Consider the following 20597-nt stretch of genomic DNA (forward strand, 5'->3'; position numbering starts at 1 on the left):
CCCGTGTGATGAGCGAGAATAAACGCACATTGTTGCCTGCGGGTAAAGCTGCTAGCCCGACCCGGAAAGAAATGTGGGAAGAGGGCTGTAGTGGCTGGGGAGCATGGCAGGAACAGGATTCACTAACTGACACTGTTTTTCGTTTCTGGCTACTGTTAGTGCTGTCGGCCTCCCAAAGCCAGTCCTCGCTAAGTGACTCCGAATTAGAAGCGGGCTGCCAGCAGGGATAGCGCTGGTAACAAGCAACATCAATGTGTAGGGGTACCACTAGCATCGTCGCTTTCGTTGGCGGAGGTTTTTGTTTGTTGGCAAACGTTACCGCATGTATGCTCTGTTCTGTAAACGCGGCCCTCGTGAGCTGTTCAGACCCTGCCGCTTTTTCTAGACTGGCTAAGTCGCCGGCGGCGTTGCGTGGTTCCTTCTATGCTTCCGTTGCTTGTAGTTATTCGAGCAACTGGCGCGACACACTGCTAGTGACGAGTGTCAATGATTAACCGGACGATGGAAAAAGAGAGAGACTGAAGGCCTGGCCATGCGGTCTTCTCTGCAGTTTGTAGAACTGAAAAGGCCCAGTTTTGTCGGCTCGTTTCCACCCAGCTCTTTTTCTTCTCGCTGTCTCTATGCGCTTCGAGATGTTGAGAGATGAGGCGTTTGGTCTGTTGGCGGCAATGGACTGCGGCGAGTCACATAAAACGTAGAGCATTACTAGATTTCAGAACGGCAGCCCGTTACACACGCAGCGCACAGATGCGTACACAGAGGAAACGAGGCGCTCGACGCAGCACCTTTCAGATGCCGTATGAAATCAGTTGACAGGATAATATCACTCCTAGAGTAGTATAGCGCTCACGATGTAGCAAGATAGTATCGCTGACTGTTGACTGACAGCTGGGGCTGACGCGCGAAATTTAGCAGGTGGCTAAGAAGCTGGATCTAGGTCACCAAACACTATCGCTTACTGCCTGTCCCTTTTTGCTGCTCTGTCGCTGTGTACCGCTCCCCGTTGTCGGTGGGCAAGCAGGCCAATCAGGGCCCAATTGGAGCTCAGCTAGCATAGGTTGACGGAACGGAGGCAAAGTCGTTGTAATACTCCTGGAACGTATGAATGGAACAACGAGCTGTGGCTGATGAGGCCGGTCGCCGCAGGAGCTGCGCTCTTGCGGAACTCGCATCACAACTGTGAGCGAATTTTGTAGAAGTACAACAGACCGAATCGACGAATGCGTGCACTGAAACAGACAGGAGAGACGGAAAGGAAGCGGTGTAGCCTAACAGGCCTCGAAGAAGCAACTCTCCGTGTGCGTGCGCAAAAGCGAGCGAGAAAGAGAAGGAAAGAAGCCTCGTATAGGACAGCTTTTGACGAGCTGTCAAGCGGTAGGCGACTATGAAAGGCGTTTGGTTGCGAGGGGCTGGTGAGCGGGGTCTGCTTCACTAGCAGTCGCTGGTGGCTTTCAGTCAGACGAGGCTCGACGACGGAAGGACGGACGAGGAAGCCGCAGGGGTAAGAAACGTACAGAAGCACGCGAAATCTTCATTGCAGGCCGTTACTCGAGTGGATCGTTGACGAAGTAACACTCCATTGAAATATTTGCATCGCCTGCTTGGACGACGAGTGCTATTGCGCCTTCTTCGTTTTAGCCAACGATATTCGGTGGTGCCTCGGACAGCAGTAGTTTTATAAAAAAAAAAAGAAAAACGGAGAAACGAACATACTTATCCTGCCTCTTGAGCCAGCAAGTCCGTTATTCCAAGGTTTCGGTTTCCGCCATGTGGATGTTTGCTGGTAAGTTTTGTACAGTAAGCCATATCTGCAGAAATATGAGACTATTATTGATCATTCAAATGTAGGCACAGCATACAATGTTCCTGCTTGCTGGAAGGATCTAGATTGGATGGATCGTATTTTTTTTTTATTCAGATTTTTTACTACGTTACCACCAAACTTCCAAAATCTTAGCCAATGGAAAATATCACACGATCACGATGCTTTTTACAGAACGATATAAATCTTACAAGTTTCAGGTCAGCGTCTAGAGACTTTTAACATTAATTTATGTCTGTCAGAATAAGCGGTGCTAGTTGTTACGACTCCAACCTTAAAGAGTATTTTTCACAGAAGGCAGGCCTTAAAGTAGATATGGTCTTCAAAGTGTATCATCAGACGCCACAGCAGACATAGACACTTAGCATAAGATCACTTACTTACTCATTTTTACGACAGTACGAGCGTTATGAATAGGCGTGAGGTTTTTCAAGGCATTAGCCTTTAGGGAAACGATGTAAATCTCGGTTAAATGCGCTGAAATTACTTTGGTAGACAAACCCACCTAAAACTGACAATGTGAATCGTCGCTTGTGTACCGCTCTCGTTATTTGGCTCGTTAAACGATTTTTTTTTCTTGTAACCATCGTGCTGAAGATCAGCATTTGGCGCCACGCCGCTACTGCTTTAGCTTCCGCGTTGTTATCATCATCACTTTTTACTACAGCTCAAATGTTTTATGCCGAACTTTCATGTCTCAAATGCATAATTCACCAATCAACAGGTCCACGCTCAACTAGCCGCTGGCCATATTTGGATCATAAGATATTCAGAAACAGGAAATTTCCATAGAACAGTACATTCTTGTACTTCTTCCTCTTCGCCGGCTAGGGAGTGGGAGAAAAATTTTAAAGGCGCGAAAGAGAGAGCAGTTGCTTGAGACGACCTTCTGGCTTGGTCTAACAGGTCGCGATAGATAACCATTGTAGATATAGTCGTCGTACATATTTGCGCGCACGTCCTGCTGCCTGAACCCCATCCTAAAAGGAAGGAAACAAGAACGGCTTGAGCGTATACACCCATTCTATCCCGTCTCGATTGCCACGCACGTACCCGTCAGCCAATCCGACGTCGCCAATGATTGTATAAGCGTGCGCATCGAATCTTGATGCTCGTCTCTTTCTCACTGACGATCCGTGGCAATACCCTCTTGGCTTAAAAGATAAGGCTGGCTCTCGCGCTGGTCGAGTGGAAGGTTACTTAATGAACATGCGGTTAAAACGCACTGGGTAGAGCCGTATGGGTTCGTCAACCTGAACGCTAAGTTTTGCGCGGAAACACAATGGCCACAGTAAATCGCCGTAGCAGAATTCCTCCGCGGCTTATACATGCTTTCGCGATAATCAGCAATCCGATTCACAGTCGCCAGCCGAAGCTCATCAGCCGCAGCCGCGACATGGATAGAGAGAAAGACAAAGAGATCAGGTGTATATATATATATATAAAGAAAGAGAGAGAGAAAGATAGGACTGAGGTGCCAACGTCTGAGCCCTTTCCAAATTTCATTTGCGTCGCTTATACCGATTACGGAAACTTTAGGCGACTTAACGGTCGCTGACAACATTTGAATTTTGAACGTGCCTTACAGTAATATTTTTCTTGTCCTTGTCGCCTACATGAATTAACCGTTAGTCCGCTGCAATGCAAACGTACTCTGATTGTTCTGTGTACCCGCACATCAGTATGGCTTTTCCTAAACACCGAAGTTTCCAGGTCTCAAACAGAAGGGAAGGTGGCGTAAACGAGAACTTTCCGATAAGCATGCTGCTGACTAGTCGCAGTGGCCGATCCCAGCGATACTGGTAGGCCACATTTCCACCACATAGCAGTCATTACTGCTGCAGTGACCCTAGTGAGTTGGCGCATGATCCCAACCAACCGATTGTGCAGTCACGCGTATGTACTTAGAGTAATAGGACGAAGAAGGAGCTCAGTTTATAAGGCGGGTGGAATCGCAAAAGAAGTCAGCTTGTGCGGGTACGCGAGTCACACATACACACCTTCAGATGCCTTCGCGCAACTCGCGTAGCAGGCAGAAAAAGAGTGAGAGAGAAATACGCAGGCTGGTATATTCGTTATCTTCGCCTGGTGGCGCTTTCTTACTAGACAAGCGTGCTAGCTTTTTCGTGGTTCGCGCGAAAAACAACAGACAAAGGACTCCGGAAGACTAACGCTCTATCGGGCGGGCCTAAGCTGACGCTAGTGCGGGTCGACGGCAAGCTGAGGAGTGCGCGCACGCGGAACTGCACCAATGTAACACTATGCGAATACACATACAAAATCCTATGCAATAGCTATCCAGAACTATATTCCTTATATATTCTTAATACGTGCGTTGAATTAGTGCAGAGGGAAATGCGTGCGTCGTGGACGAAGCCAAAGAAAAGTTGGGATAGGGCGAGAGAATAACAATGAGCACAAGATGAAGAGGTGCGAGAGCAAAGAGTGCTTGAGGGAAATAGTCGCTTGGGATGGCTGCCTATAGGTTAAGTGGGTCATCGGCGTGTGTATGCATTTGTATCTGTCGGCGACCGCGTATGCGTTTGGCGAACTGAGGCGGCCGTCTCAAGAGATTCTATTCAGGAACAGGTCTCCTGCCGGGCACTGGCGATATTACCTTGCTCGGAGACAGGGACTGCAGCTTGCTCGTTCGTCCAGCAAGAACAGAGGACGTTATTTTTCTATAGAAGGGAAATACTCTAGAGAGAATTGGGATAGTGGAAGGACGTATAAGCCTACCACCACTTTGTAGACATGGAACCGAAGAAACTGCTGTTGCTAAGCAAAATGGGAGAAAGGTGAAGACAAAATATTGGAGGTCACATCTCGAAGGAATTTTTATTATTATGCTTGACGATTCTGTCACTCTTTAAGGTTAGAGGCCTTCATGTCCTTGAAACCATTCGGGTTCTGAAGACATTTCTAGCCTTAACTTACTTTTTAGCCTGCACTTTTTAAAGTCACTTACTGTATGCGTGTATGTATGATACAGCACAGGTTAAGTCTGCAGGGACTTGGCAGGCCCTATGCACAGATAAAGTTACCTTAATCCATGTCAAAACACCGGAACCGCGGTGAGCGTATGTGCGTAAAATAAGGCGGCCGTCGTTTCATGGCTGATTTTGCGAAGACTGTTCAAAGTTAACACCGCAGTGTAACCTGCATCGTTTTAATGTCTCTGTCTTGGAGGAGTTTGTGTGTTATTGACAAAAAGCAGAGCGACAGCAGCAGGGAACCTGTGGGCGGTAGTCCCGGACGGCGACCTTTAAATCGGCTGGCTTTTAGGTTATATGCGAGCACTATCTGGTGTAGTGCAGCTAACTTCTCGACATTGTGCCGTCTTTTTAGGTGAAAAAGTGACCTGAATCAGTGAGGAAGGATGCTCATTTGTAGATCAGGTGAATCTGAATTTTTACGGCAAAGAATGCACTGATACAAAAAGTGTGTCTTAGGCTACTACGACAGTAATGATTACAATAGGGAAATTTCGGCTTATTCTAAACAAAACACCTGTGTTCGAACAGTTCTTTGGGCAGCAACAAAAAGCAAACGAGAATTGTTGGAAGAAAAAGAGCACCGACTGAATGATGTCATTCACGCAGATACATTTGCACTCAGACGCACATTGAAAATGAGATGAATTTATTGCGAACAGAGCTCGGGTCGGATCGCCAAAGAGCACTGCGACGCTGCGAACGGCATCGAGAAACTAGCTGACCAAAAAGGAAGACATACATGGAAGCGAGACGTTGTATACTCTTCCTGTGGCAGGGAACGCGGACCCCTAGTGCAGACCGTGACTAGAGGCTAAATTACGTTATGCGCATGCATACCTATTTGTATGTACAGATAAGCTTTTGTGACTTTGACAGTGATAGCGTTACGCAGAGCACGCTTTTTTGTTGTCTCATAGTCTGTCGTTAGCAACCCTCGTGTTTAGTCTAAAGCAAGCGTGTTTTGCCCTAAGTGGACTATCGCTGTGCTTGTTGGGTAGCGCGCTGCTTTCTTTCGCAAACGCCAACAAAACGGCTGATTTATAATACGTAGACGGGACTCAACTACAACGACAAGAGAAGCAAGTCGAGTGGATAGGAAGTTCGATGCATCCTGGCAAGAGCAAAAATCCATGGATCTAATGGAACCAAAAATAGGAGATGGTTGAAACGAGAAGGAACAGGACTATGCATACAAATACAATAAGTATAATGTAAATTACAAAAATAACCCTACCATTCTCTCTTGCTTTTGCTGACCTCCTTTTAGGTTCCCTTCACGAGTATTTCTAACGTCAATGCTTGCCTTACCTTTTTTCACTCCGACTGCTTCACCTGGCTGCCATTCAGCTGGAGAAGGATACATGACGGACTGTGGAATAGGTAGGACATTAAATGCAGAATCGAATGATCAACGGGCCAATGATGTGGGATCTTGAGAAGAAATAGGATGATGATGAGAAGCAGGAAAGACCTCTTTTTTACTTGATTCCTTTCGCATTGGCTCGGGTTCTAGCTCTTATTCCACCACCTATTTCTTCCTTCACGCTTTACTTACTCAATTTACTTCTTTTTTTACGTTTTGATTGTTCCGGACTTGGGTAAAGAAAGTAGCACTTTCTAAAAGGTAGAAAATAATACTACGCGAGTTAAAACGCTAGAAACGGGTAGCGAAAAATGGTAAATGACTAACAACAGTAACGGGTGAGACGCAAACAATCAGAACCAGACGAACTCCAGTGGTGTGGGAGAAGCGGCGGCGACAACAAAGAGAGCAAAGATTGAATGGCTGTATCACGTCGCTTACTAGGCCACATAGTCACATATGCGTTTAAACTTCGGCAAAAAGAACCAAGCTTGTAGGTCCGGACAAATACGCGAACAAACACGCACACCATACGAAACAACCCAATTTCCAATTCGCTTTTCTTTACTCAGCCAGCGATTGCTGGCGCTCACCGCTCGCTACTTCGACTCGATGGTACTAGCCATAGTAGCAGTTGTCCAGTTACAAAAGTGGACCACGCCAATCGGACTAACAACTCTCGTTGGCACCGCCATCGCCAAGCGAGCTGCCAGTTGTAGATTTTTATAGACGAACGACGGTGGAAGCAGTGGCATAAAGGTAGCTGAGTGGGTCCACAATTCCTGGGGGGAAGTGAGCGAGCGGGCTGAAGGCAACGACTGGCGTAGGTAGCGCTCGTCTGCCTTCCAACTTGCCAACCAGCCGAAAAGATCCATCCGTACCAGCTAAAGCAGTAGTACAAGGAGAAGCAAAGAGACGGAGAAACAGCGAGCAACTTTGAATAGGGTCGATTCGTTTACAGCTTGCAGTTACTTTATGGCTAGGGCTTATTTAGCACTCCCTGTCCTTCCGAGCTCTCGTCTTTCGGTAGCCACCGTCGCCTTCTCCCTGTTTCTCATGCGCTTCAGACAGTTGACCATCTGGCAAAATAGGCTCGGTCCCTTTTTGCCTATCATGATTGCTATAGCAGTTCTTGCCGTACTGCACGCCTAGCAGTGCAAGTCGTCAGGAGCCCTAAGGTGGGGAAGCAATGGAAGCTTTCCCGTCTGCCCATGGCGACAGTAGCAGCCTGAGCGTTCCATAGTTACGACAATGCGAGGTTTTCCAATAGAAGTTTCTACACCCTCTGTCTTTTTCGAAGACGAACAAGCGACCGTCGACCCTTCGGCAAGGCCTGACCGGCTCGTTGGTTAGATATCTCAGTTATCGTTGGGAAAATGGGACGCAGTCTTCGCTAGTCGAAAGGAACAGCGAAAAGATGTTTCTGCTGCTTGTAAAGAACAAGAAGCCGTAGCAGAAGAATAGAAAGAAGAGACAAGAGAAGTACCGATGCTTACTCGTAGCAGTCACCTTAGTAGCAGTGCTAGACGTCGAGTGAGCCAAGACGAAGTACAGCCAAAGTAAGCTGACAGCTACGACGACTATGGTTATGATGGTGGTGGCGCCATCGTTGTCGGCGATGGTGTCGGTCTGCTCCAAAGCAGACGACACATAGGACACACGAAAGTAAGCCCTTGGGCGAAATACTATTTCAGTGGCACATTTGCTGAATGCCGATCACCAGCGGCAGTATACAGATACTGCAAACGGGTGGATAGAAGAAGACGACAGACCACCGTATGTCTGAAGAAAGGTGCAGAAGAGGAGTTAAAACATACGCAGTGCAGAGCGGGCATACGTGGCGATGGTAGACGATGAACGGTGGACAAAGCAAAGGAGCTATCTATGGAGGGACAGGAAGAAAGGTAAAGTGGGAATCAAGCGCAAGGACTGTATCCTATTTCTCTCGGTTTACTTCTTACGATTATGGAAGCTGAGTCCAAGGATAGGCCTGAAATGGAGTTAGCTCAGGGTAGAAGATACCGACAAGGTGATAGGTAGCGGCTTGCGGCCCGCGACTACAGTGAACTACTGGGCCATATTGCAGCTGCCGATACGACTAACGGCAGCAGCATTGCCATTGGCCGCAATCAAATTACCTATTACCGACTCCAGTTTTTCTCTTTCTCGCTGTTTGCCTAATTTTTGGCAGTAGACTACCAACTGCGGAGACCAACAACGAGTCGACGGCTAAGACCACGACGACTAAGAAGAGGTAGCAAAGCAAAGAAAAATCCTGCTACAGTTTCAGTGATAAGCGGACCAATATCTTCAATGACATCGGTAAGACATCGCTGAAGCAAGAGTTTCACCAACGAAAATAAGACGGCTTGCTTTTGGATATGTCGCCGTACAAGCTTGCTTGTAGAAATATACACAGAAAAATTACCTATAAACCTTGCCTAGGCTGGTTCTATTTAAGCGAGTGACGACGCAAACAGGAAGCAATAGCAGCACGAATATATTGTAGCCGGAGATGAGAGGACAACCTACCATACCGTTGGCATACATAATAAGTCTAATATCCGCGACACGCTGCTGGGTCTACCAATAGAGGCTGTTCCACCGGCAGAGGCTTTTATGCGCACCATACAGGTATGAACGTCAGAAAACGTCGAATTTCTAGAAAACCAAAGCACTTCAGCGAACGGATGTATGGGATGAAGGGCTATCACATGCGATGGTGCTCCCGATCGGGGCATATAGCAGTCGAGCAGCAAAATAAAACCCAAGGAACTTTACCGAAATTTTTCTCTTTCACAAAGGAAGGAAGCGAAAGATAGAGACAAAACAGGAGTGAAAGGTAAGATGGGCGACGTCTTTATGCCTTTCATCGCTTAGTTAAGCCTCTCTTACCGCAAACGACCAGAGATGACGAACGTACTACTCCGTATACTTGAAGGAAAAAAATAGAGGAAGATATACACAGAGAGGATTCTCTCTCATACCGTGCCGTATGGCAGTATCAGCTAACGAGTAAACCAAGAGTTTTGCTGCTCCTGCCACTGCCCACGGATGATTATAGAAGCAAAACCAAGCTCGGCTACGCAACAGTTTGCGTGTGTGCATGATATTCCTTCAGGTATATGTGGCGATTACTACGGCGGGTGTACGAGCCGAGCTGAGAGATGATTCGAAGCTCTAGCTGATATGTTTTACGGTACTACTGAGGTTGTCTCTTCTTCTTCTTCTTCTTCTCTATCATCCTAGGTGGCCTATTAACAATAGTAATAATCTCACTTGACGAAACCCGTATTCGCCCACAACCGTACTGTCGTCACATAATGGAAGTGACGATTAGCGTGAATGAACCGTAGGGCAAACAAACAATATCGAACCCTGGAGTAAGTAATAAGAGAACGTGCGAGCCTGAGAACGCTTCTCTCTTCTGTTATGTCACTGATGCATTTGGTGTGTTGGGCTAATTCAAAGTAAGACCCAAAGTTAGACATCCCTACTACACTATTGTGTTTTATAGTTTGTAAGTAGGCAAACATTTAGCAGCATTATTAAGTCGCACGTTTATCGTTTTCTATTCTATGCTCCGGGCATTTCTTGTAAGTATGAACTGTAGAGCAATTTTTCTTATATAGCACATTACCATATCAATCTTGCCCAGTTTTGCCCAGCACGAAGCTCAGGATACTGGAACAGGTAGTTGTTCGTTGGTAAATATACATAAGCAGACCATTAGACAGCGTGCGTGTCTCTAAGTACGCTTTGTGTAAATACTCACAGAGAATGCTTTCACAACAAAAAATAGATCTTGCAGGTATATTAAGTTCAAAAGCCACATTACCTTTCAACGTTTCGATGCAGATACGGTCTCGACTAATAAATGCATAATATGCCAACCAAAAAATTGCGGATTTTACAATTTTATCGCATTGAGGAAGTGCAACTTTAGAAGGGATTGGACCTCTCACTCCTGCGATTTACTATATGGCAACAGGTTGTCTACTGTCGATGAAAATTTCTTGCTCAACGGAGTGAAATAAAACCCGCTAAGAGTTTTGAAAGCCAGACTCATAATAGGCTTGACTGAATCGTCCTAGGCCTCTTTAACGATGCGAACAGTCAAACGGTCGGTAAACGAGGAACTGATCATGATCGCTTTATGCGATCCTGGTTTGACAACTGTGAGACTATATGGCCAGCTACTTAGTGTCGAACCAATTCCCTTCGAAGACTTTGCGATAAAGTTCCTCCGCGACAGTGTACTAATAGGCAAAACTATTATATCTGCAACATAAATTAATGTAATACTCAGTTTTTTTATTCTGGTGATGGTGGAAAACTAGACGTAATTAAGTTCGATGGCAATTCACCGGATTGTATTGGCTGAATTCACTGGGGCTGCCGCCCTGAATTTGGTCAGAGCAAAGTATGTACATCGATAGAGTTATTAAAGCCACAGCTAGCTACCAGCAATTTATTATGTCCTGAAAAGTTCAACATGTTTATTGTAATACCCCAACAAAGGCTCAATGTTATAGCGAAGGTAACATTGTTTATACAGGCACCAACAACTTGGTAACAGTTAAGTGAGCCAATCATCAATCATTTCGCATTTAGTGGTCTATCAGTCGGTAAGTAGTGAGCGGTCCTATCGAATTTGTGTCTGCTAATAAAATATTGTACTCAATAGAGGCCTGTTTCGAACGATTTGTGCTGATGGCATTTGGTACAAATGAAACTTAAAAGATGAGCCGAAGAAAAATGTGCAAATTACCATTGCGCAGATTGTCCATAGCGCGTAGCTGCAGGATTATGAGGGTTACTGTCTCGTAGCGGACTGTAGTCTTTTCATGTCTTTGTAGTTTCACAGTGGAAATGAATCAATGACTCGGTTTTATTAACTCGCCTATAATACTACAATAGTCTTTAATAGGAAGAAGCTTGGTAGTGCATCTATGCGAGCCGCGTGATTATCCCACTGCAGCCAGATAGAAGCCCAGTAGACCTAGAAGTCAATATAACTTAACCTCTAATAAGTTTGTAATGAGTTTCGATACATTTGTCCCATCACAGTGACAAAGGAAGTATGCTTTTGGCTGATTGGAGATCACCTTTAAAAAGTCATCGCAAAACGTTTAGACGGGCTCGTGTCTTAGAAAATATTAAGCTAAGTTTTACTCACATCTGTGTCTTTTATCAAGACGCGAATAAAACGTTAGAGGTTGCATTGAGTTACCTATACCTGGTTCCGATGATGTAGGTTCAGTCGATGGTTCGTTACTTGGCATCTATTTTTGTAACCTTGGGTAATAAACATAACCTAATGTGTAGTTTTGCGTAATTCAATCCTCTCTTCTCGTTAGACAAAAAGCTCGATCTTTTTGAAAAGCATAACAAAGTTTATTGCTGAGCCTTTTTCTTCTGGCATAAAGATTCTATTCAATGGGTGAAATTCCGTCCCCGTTTCTAATCGATCTTGGAATAGGACAGGAACAAAATAGATATATACTGGCTTGCCGCACAAGATAGCATTACCTGTTATGTTGTGAAAATTTTCATTGTCGATCAGCTTAAGTAACATCTCAAATTGGGTGATTTAGCTGACAACGGTCAGCATGGGTTTCAAAGAAATTGTTTGATATGCCTTCAATTACTAACAATGATTTCCGAGTGGGATATTTCTCTAAATTTTTTCATTTTACATCATCATCATCATCATCAAGAATTTTCGCTGTTACCCCATACTTTGCGAATGCAAAGGCTTTGCACGTTAAGGGTGGAGAAGACAGTCTGTGGGATCGAAACCTATTTATCAAACTGTCGCTTCAAGTAGGAATGAACGGCTCACAGACTGGTCCTCGCACTCTACGACCCGGACTTCCGCAAAGCGAATATTTTGGTAGCAAACGATAAGACTCGTCGGCGTCTGCTCCAGATTCTATGCTGACGGCACCAAGATTTAGTTTTCTGATGATAAAAACGACGACGTTAGCTGGGTCCAACTTGCCAGCCCAGCCCAGCCCAGCCCATATTCAACTAATGTGTAAATAATGAGATATTGATATCTATGCCCAAACGTGTAGCCGTTACCGTAGATGGTTCTTTCATGACCGCTTACTCACTTAAGAAAGACGTCACTTTAATGATTCGAATCATATTTGACCTGAGTGTTTTAGTCGGCCTAAATATCGATTTCACACAGTTGGTTAACTACATCATAATGTTAATTCGATACGATGTTTTGGTGTTCTATAGGGACGCAGGTGTCTATGTGAAATTGTATGTAAATTTGGTTATGGCCAAGATAATAAATTGTTCAAGTATATGCACATTTAATAATAGCAGTAAAGATATGATGCCTGTGCACCTCGTTGGTATATAGAGCCCTGTTGATCTTCAGCTCTTTTATGACTTCAATGCCTAAATAAATAGAAGCTTCGAATTTTACGTCTGATACTGATGTTACACATTGCATCAGGTGATTAGCCATCGGCACGAAATGAAGCGCGTTGGCACCTGATTATTTCGAGGAACATAGTTTACGTGTGAGCAGTACCAGCAGAGCGTAGTGTTTATTTTATGTAGACCGAATGTGAGACTCCGGCCCACCGACTGGCCTTATGTCGGTCGAGATCGCTACGGAATAATTTTCAGTTTCACTTAAGGCTCATTCTGAATCAGCCCAAGTCTTCATTTGAGTGCTGTAGGTTGGTAGGAGAGAGTGGCAGGTCCACTGGATCATCAAGCCAAAAGGTGGGATCATCAAGTCCAGGGTAGTGGGAAACCTAGGTTTCCCATTTTCCTACTAGATGAGCTAGCTTCTTGCACAAGAGAATTCCCCTTGCTAGTCTTTTAAATTTGACAAAGCATCGTCTGCTATGTTGCCATAACTTCAGAAGCCGTTGTTTCTCGCTCAGGACCTGCTTTGCCACAGTCTTACCCCTTCAACACTATCGTGATCGTATGGTAAAAATGCAAACTCTCTGACGCCGTTTCCCAGAGACAATCTCATTTCTTTTGTCACGTGCCTTTCTCCAGGCTGTGCGGGTACCGTAAAAGTCATCAGCATCGGGTATGCCATATCTCCCAAAGCCACAACATAGAGGACACACAGATGACCGATGGGGCTTTACCAATTATATCAACAAAGTTTTGAAACGTACCATGACTCAAAACAACCGTTGACTCTGTGAGGTACCACTACAGCTCACAGCTAGGGCCTACAATCCAGGTCTGTATTTTACATATGTCATTTACTGCCGCTTTCGGAGCAAATATTAGGTATAGCTTTTTACTTTTGTAGCTGCATTTTCGAGATTTAGGCTTTCGCATCATCCACTTTTTCATCCAGAACATGCGTTTTTCCTGAACTCTTGCTCAGGGAACGTTGCCTGTCAGAAACAAGGTCGGGTCTGTGCTGACCATTTGGTAAGCTTAGATAACTCTAATCGCAAGGATTTTTTAGGCGTTTCTATGTAGCTTTCTGGCCGTGACTCCCTTTGGGTAATGTATAGACACCAAGTTTCGGACCTAAACCACTTCACGTGTATCTAAGTTAGTAAGTAAATACATTAACATCACACAAGTAAGTTTACCACGTGACCCAAATGCCCACGCGAAGCTCCGTGATCTCGAATTAACCTGCAATGCATATATTTGATAACGGAGTAAATAATCTTCGCAGTGATGTGTGTATATCCGTCCGTTCGAGGTAGCGTGTTCGGAATGGATAATTAACTTATTCCCTTGGCTTTTTCCCTTGCTAGATACGATTTCAAAAGACGATCCCTAAATAAAGGAGTATTTATATAACAGCGACGGAATTGTTAGGCATTGACAATTATATAAATTGTTATCGATGCTAAAATACAACGATGCACTAACATGATTCTAGAGGTCTTTATAAGTAATATGCCTTCTTTCGATTTGTTTGGTCTCAGTAGTTCTTCAGTTCGAATTCACTTCGGCAATGATCCGTGCCATAATAGAAATCTGTTGTTAATGTGGTATTACAATTGTTATGAAGTACATTGCAGCGGTAGTAAAATGGCTAGCAGGTAACCGTGAGGTGTTGTCATGACATCTAGAAGTTCAAGGTACGATTCCTAGTAGAGGCCCCATAAGCGGAAACTTGTTAGGAGTCTACCCCCCATTATGAGGGGTTATGAGAGCCTTTCCAACGACTGGATTCGACTATACAATTGTCAAATTCACCATGCTCAAGTGTACCGAGCGCAATATTAAATAGCTGACTATTGGCACAAGCCACATAAAGTTGATAAGTTTGCTAGGGGTGCTTTTAACACCAACAAGACAAGTAAGTTGCTCGTAGCTAACTAAGGTTTTTAAACCGCTTTAGGCAACAAAAATAGCCGTAAATTGAATTTCGTTGGAGGTCCAACCCCCCAAACCGTCCAGCTGAAAGCCGAACACATAAATTCGAATTTAAATCATGGTAATTATATAGCAGGACAAAACCTATCTGAGCTGAGTATCCTTATCAACTGCAAGATTACGTTTCGTTTGACTATCTTGATTATCATCTCTTTATTCGTAATATGTTCGAAATAGGTACACTGTGACGTGTGCTATTGATGCGGGCATCAGTATTGCTGTTGAGAGGTTCCTGCGCTAGCAAGGAAAGGACTTTTTATGATAAGAAAATAAAATTAAAAAAATACCAGGCAACGCTCCATTAGCTCGTCATTTTTGTTTTGCAGATTCTCGGAGCCATTACCTTCAATGGCCATGGAACAAAATTCTGCGTGAGTAGTACATACAATAGTTTCAGTTTGCTTATGAATTCAGAGTCTTGAAAATAATAATATGAGGCCGAAGGGTTGGCGCTATGACGATTACCTTTGATTTAGTTACTTCTGTTCATCATATCCCTAAGTTCAAATATATACAGCTCTTCCAGTAGGCGCGAATGACATCATACTACGTAAAAAAGCTCATTTTTATTGGACCTATCCATAGGCAGTGCCTTCAGTGAGCGTCAAACATAATTGCTTATTACTGCAGCGTCTCTGTTGATAACGCAGTCGTGTTTATTTGATATTCTGATATGAGAATCCATACCATAATTAGTATAATGTATTTCTAAATTGAATAAATAGGCACCATCCGCACTCACCGGGGTATAAATGCATATTATTATTCCATTGTAGCCACTCTATAGTATGTGTCTCTTTGATCGATTGATAGACATGGATAAAACACTTCAGATCATTTTTCTCCTCTCGAACTTTTTCATCTTCTCAACAGCTTAGTCAATATTTTATCTCCTTCGATCGATTCACAGTCAGCAAGTGCTCGGTCCATTAGGAAGTGGACGATACCTGGCAATGACCACTGGGCACTGACCCATCTAAAGAGTTATGAGAGAAGCAGCACTAAGGATGACTACATGCCCCACAGCGTTACTAGCCACAGCTTTGTCTCCGTTTCCTGGGTGACGTGGGCACCGGAAAGATAGAACAGAGCAGCGTGGGCTCGAACTGACTTCGGGTCCACCTCGAGGACTGATCCTGACCCTTGAGAGATCCACTACTATTCGCTAGTAATGGCATTGGAGGTGGCATGCCTCTACTGCATCCTCCAGTCCCCCGCTGTTTTCTCGCTATCCCGACGCACGTCCTTCGAATTGGGAAGCGCTGGCACGTAGTGAACGATCCTAGCTAGATGGGTCGACGGACAGACGGACCGTGGCGACCATGAGCATGTGTCCACATTGCTAGCTCCAATAAACCGTATGTGATATTGTGCCTACTCTGGTGACTAGCCGCCTTACTGCCTGTTTGCTTGCGGGGCAGTCCCTGTTGTTATAGACTGGCTCGGTCAAGATATCTTGACTGAGACACAAGAAGAGTCTATAAGGATAATCCTGGCTTAATGAGCAGAATGCCGCGACCATGCAGGTCCTTTTTGTGCACGTGGATCTATCGAGTGGCGTCGTCACAACGAAAGAAAGAGGAAGCGAACAAGTGAAAGGGAAAAGAGAAAACGAGGGAAATGAACGACGGACCAAGGGGGTAATAGCAGATAGGATGCGAAGTATAGTAAGCAAAGCTTCGACAGCTGGCTACATACGGGTTGTCTTAACATTCGCCTCACAAAAGAGGACGGACAAAAAACATACGCTGTGCTCAGTTAGCGAAGGAGATCGGCAGAGAGAAGAAGAGATGAAGATTGAGGTTGTACAGGGTGCGGAGAGAGGAACAAAGATGGAGAAACTGGTGGTGTTAGCCAATGGGATAGCAAGACGGCTATCGAAAGCCCCATGAGGGATATGTGTAGCGATTGCTTCGTAGGTAAATGGCGAGAAGAACAAGCCATCCTTGGAGCAACAAGTAAGCAACATTGAAACACGTGTGACCGATATAGGCTAATGAGGCTTTCGTAGAATACGCAGTGCAGAATACATACGGAGCAGCACATGGTACTGCACCTCTCTAAACAGAGTGCTACCGAAGCTTCTATAGTTGGCAGATTTTCTTGGCCTTCCTGTTGCTACAGCTGCTTGTAAGGAAAATGGCAGCCGGAAGGCAGGCTGCCTAACCTAGGTGAGCACGAAAGTCAGCCAGGCAGCGAACCTCTTGATGTTAGTAGATCTAATCCGGCAAAGAAACTATACTGCTGCCACGGAGGTAAGGGTCATGTGAAGGGGACATCAGCTGCGGCGAAGGTGGTAATGAAGATACAGCCGTACTGTGACTAAAAGAAGCTTTATGGAATCTTTCACTCGGAACAATGATACCGGTTATATACATCATATGTGACACTAAACTAGAGAAATTTTCGGACAACTTTTGTGCAGCCTAGAAAAGGAAGATTTCTATTTGAAGTTGTCAGTTAGAAAATTCGAAGCGAATAATATCGAAGTGACAAACAGTGAAGAACAGGCGAAGCAATCTTTTAGTCACTATCGTCGGGCTACCTGCGGGACAGTACAGGTCTGTTCTTTGCTTTGAATTAGATAATAACGTAATATTATACAGAAATCACCTATTACTCATTAACGAGGATTAAGCTGAGCCAGGTCATGCTTATAATCCGTTTTTTTTTCCTATTTTTTTTTTTTAGAGTATTTGGCCTAAAGATGTGATGCGCAAAAATTGAAAATTTGCAGAAATTTTAACATGACCTAGGTACTTCACACCGTTTGATAACTGTATCTACATGTTTTGCGCTGCTTCTAATTTAGATATGAATATAGTCGAAAACACGTTGGTTTTATAAACAGGATTTTGACACTGATATATGCATTGGACAGCCATGTCCTCCTATATTTTTCTCTACCTTTCCGACCTGATTTGTCGCACTTCACTAAGATTCAGTAAACATTTTTTTTTATTAAAACTATTTCAATTTAAGATGTAAACCAGGAACAAGCAAGTGATACTGGAAAGAGTAGTTCTGTGAGAAATTTCTCAAAATACAGATCGGTCTAAATCAAAATAGAATAAATGCACCATTGTCCCATTCGTCTATGACGACGTGTGGATAAAACAGTGGCCGTATGTCACGGTATTTTGTAAGATATTTAATCATAACCCACTTGCCATAAACTGAACCATCTATTTGGTTGAATATGGTAGTAGGCTTCGTATGATCTTTTGGTTATGTTCTACGTATAGATGCTTCCTTTTCCACTTCTCCTTTGTTTATCTATCTTAAAAAATTTTGCCATTCTATGTACATAGTACCGGCAGTTGCAATTATAATTTGCCTTTTCGCTCAATAAAGAACTAACAAAATGTCGAAAGCAACGTATTTCGCAACTACGCTGTTACTTATGTTTACCGCTACCCTACAAGTCCAAATGGGTGCACTAATTCTATCCGAAATAAGGCAACAAACAATGGAACTGCTATCACGCTACAATCTGCTAAGGGTTAGCTACACGTTAGCCCGCTGAGCCTATCGCTGCATTCATTTGGATGGCATATAGCCATCATCGGGATCTGTTATCGGAAGCTTTTGAAAGGCCAAAGTACAGTGAGAAATTTGTCGTCAGCCAATACTTACAGCCCTAGAAATTTAAGTTTGATGATAGGGACTGCCCTATTATCATATGTGCAGACAAATTTGGTCATAAAGGTCTTCAAAACGGCTAATTAGATTTATTTGTATTCAAGGCTTCCTCTGCGATAACTCTGTTTACGTCCTGCTGTTATGCTGACACAAACTCTCGATACAGAATAATAAATATATGCAGATTGAATTATCTCTAGGCCTTGTTAATCACCGATACTTTTTTCTTCGTACGATAGAAGGTCATTGGCTTTTCTTTGGTCGATCTAGTCTATTTACTGGATGTTTACGTGATTTGTCTTTAGCAATAGTAAAAATAGTGCTGGTATTACCTTTGTGAACCGGCCTGGCCCTCTTATAAACGGCTGACTTCAAGGTTCTTTACTACATAACCCAGCTATGCACCGTAAAGTAACATCATTGCTTCCAGTTTCAGGCAGAACTACGCCCAACGTACTCTGATCGATCGAAATCTCGTGCTTGCAAGGGTCGCGTCAGCCTCTAAAAAACCCCGTGAACCATCTACAAATTAAGTCGGCTCAGGCTGCGTTACACTCATCGAATTATAAAGGGAGCAGACTAACTGTTGACAATTGACAATCATTTGACCCACCGAACTGTGAAGATTGAAGGTCGCAGAAGATCGCCACTTACAAAAAAGATTTCCTTCGAAGACGTTAAATTTCGTTCGTCACTGATGCCATTATCACTGCCATAATAACGGTGGATTGCTATTTTCTGGGTCGCACCACGTGGAACGTGGTATCTAGTGTACATAGTCTGCCCAGCTAAACATATGTTTTGCTTCTGTAAAACGCGAAAATTACAGTGCGGGTGAGTCTAGTTTGGCGGTATATGAATCTTCGGCCATTATAGATTTCATTTCTAGAAGGATTTTTTCGATTTACGTTGCATGGCTGCTTTGTTGCCAACGGTAATATAAATAATCACAATTAGTATACATTCTGTGAATGCCATCATCAGTACAAAATGGGAAGATAGATAACTTTTTGATATCCTTGTGGAACTGATAACTAAGACCTTTTGGAACACAACGGTCTTTATCAAACATTCTCAAGCATAGTGATTGCTTTCGATTTAAGCCTCCTCGTATGAGTGACGATGGACTTACGCCTACGGCCGACTTGATCGGCCGACCGAAAGACCAGTTGATACCATTACAGAGAATTTTGGTAACGAAGAAGTCTTCGTGACGAAATCTGCGGTGTGAACACAGATGCTTATCCAGTTGATTATAAGTAGACGTCACCCGGGAGATATTCGGGAATTTTTCGTATCAGTTCCTTGCCACGGTCCAGGCGCCCAACTGTAGTTGTAATTGTCTTTTATACCTTCATTACAGCGTAACTAAAACGTATGAAGGAATACCGAAACTTGAATTGATTAGTCTCGGTACTTCATTCATCAGATATATGTGATGCGCTAAAAGCCCCTAGTAAAGCAACAGGAAAACTAGCGTTACACATACAGTGGTCAGTAAAGTAAAAGAAAAAAAGTTTACGTAACAAACATATTTGGTTGACTTTTGAAATAAGACCACTAAGTTTAAGCGAGTATTATGCCAATGATCATCATTCAAAGTTACCTGAAACTTAACTAAGAAGTCGGAGTCAATAAATGGTTAGTGTATGATAACAAAATGGACTCGTTCTTCTAAAAAAGTTAGCCTTTTAGTACTGATGCTTAGAAGTAATTATTCGTTCCCAATTACCGATGCATGCATGTATATGGGAGCAGTATACGTAAGTCTACTAGTAGATCTCTTCGAATTGTGCTGGCCTTAAATTCGTGTTGACGTTAGCAGAAAAGGTGGCTACCTATGATGTTCTTTTTGACAGAGGTCCACGTCCACAATCCTTTTCATACTACTAACACAACGTTTTTCCGATGCTATTGAACTTTTGTTCTACAATAAAGCTAGAATGTTAATGAGCCCACTTATCCTTTTTTGCCCATTCTCGTAAAAATCTGTACTATTCTGATTATTTATCTACCATTTAGAACCATCTGAGAATTTCGAGATATTTAGAGACTGGTCCCCCAATTCGGAATATACCATCTGCCAGCGTGGCAGCTTTGTTCGGGTCATATACAGACATGAACGAAGTAAGAGGGAACCTTGAATATTTTTATTGTTTTAAATAATATATATTTTTAATTTTTTTTTTACTCGGCTTTTGTTATTTATAGTATTTTGCTCGCACGTAACAGATTTAACCGTAGTAATCAACTATGGGTTGTGGAAATGCTATCGATTAGGCAAATCCACTTATACATTACCACTTAATGATCATCCAATCGTACGTCAATATTGGCACAGCGGTAATAATGGGAAAACTTTACACTCAACCAGAGCTATCAC

General features: G+C 43.6%; 1 long non-coding RNA gene across 3 annotated transcripts; it reads left to right on the top strand.

Annotated features, from left to right (window-relative positions):
- Positions 1 to 1065: 1065 nt before the first annotated feature.
- LOC147754475 (uncharacterized) lies at positions 1066 to 19875 on the top strand. Of its 3 annotated transcripts, XR_015317085.1 has the most exons (4): positions 12524 to 13409; positions 14899 to 14943; positions 15483 to 17133; positions 18645 to 19875. It is a non-coding gene; the product is annotated as an uncharacterized LOC147754475 (long non-coding RNA). The 3 variants fall into 3 exon arrangements; XR_015317087.1 differs by lacking the exon at positions 15483 to 17133; XR_015317086.1 differs by lacking the exons at positions 12524 to 13409; positions 14899 to 14943; positions 15483 to 17133 and adding an exon at positions 1066 to 1783.
- The last annotated feature ends 722 nt before the right edge of the window (positions 19876 to 20597 follow it).

This window comes from Varroa destructor, unplaced genomic scaffold (genome assembly GCF_002443255.2).
Source record: "Varroa destructor unplaced genomic scaffold, Vdes_3.0 BEIS01000007.1, whole genome shotgun sequence".
In the NCBI taxonomy this organism is placed as follows: domain Eukaryota; kingdom Metazoa; phylum Arthropoda; class Arachnida; order Mesostigmata; family Varroidae; genus Varroa; species Varroa destructor.